Source organism: Physeter macrocephalus, chromosome 11 (assembly GCF_002837175.3).
Source record: "Physeter macrocephalus isolate SW-GA chromosome 11, ASM283717v5, whole genome shotgun sequence".
Lineage (NCBI taxonomy): Eukaryota > Metazoa > Chordata > Mammalia > Artiodactyla > Physeteridae > Physeter > Physeter macrocephalus.
Window position 1 is genome coordinate 43,839,330 of NC_041224.1, and position 638 is coordinate 43,839,967.

Below are 638 nucleotides of genomic sequence, written 5' to 3' on the forward strand. Positions count from 1 at the left end.
TCCGTGCCCCTCCCTGCCCCCGGCCTGTGCCAGAGCCCCTGAATCAGCTGCTCCTTTAACCCCGTCCTGTCTGAGCGAAGGGCAGACGCCCTTGGACGACCTACACGCAGAGGCGGGGCCAAGTCCAAAGCTGAACCCCAGGAGCTGTGCGAACAAAGAGGAGAGGGGGAGGTTTTTCCCAGCAGCCTCAGAAGCAGCGGATTAAAGCTCCACAATCAACTTGAAGTGCCCTGCATCTGTGGAAAACCTGAATAGACAGCAAAATATCCTAAGTTGAGGAGGTGGACTTTGGGAGCAAGATATACTATTATTTCTCGCCCATATTCTCGGGAGGTGGAATACTGTGTAAAAGCAAATCTTAGGCATCATGTGATCTTACTTGTAAATTCAGCGCACAACTCTAATTGAATGACTCTTTCTTTCTCTCTTTCTCTCTCCCTTCTTTCCTTCCTCCCTCTCTTCCTTCCTCTCCTCCTTCCTTCCTTGCTTCCTTCCTTCATTTCTTCCTTCCTTTCTTTCTTCCTTCCTCCCTTCCTTTCATTCTTCCTTCCTTCCCTCCCTCCCTCCTTCCTTCCTTCCTTTCCCTTACTTTCTATTTTTTCTCCCTTTTATTTTGAGCTGTGTGGATTAAAGGCTCT

At 49.1% G+C, this 638-nt stretch overlaps 1 protein-coding gene across 2 annotated transcripts in view; it reads right to left on the reverse strand.

Moving 5' to 3' along the window:
• The window catches only part of TICRR (TOPBP1 interacting checkpoint and replication regulator), a 59,276-nt gene that overhangs the window by 49,131 nt on the left and 9,507 nt on the right, over positions 1-638 (reverse strand). The window lies entirely within an intron of this gene.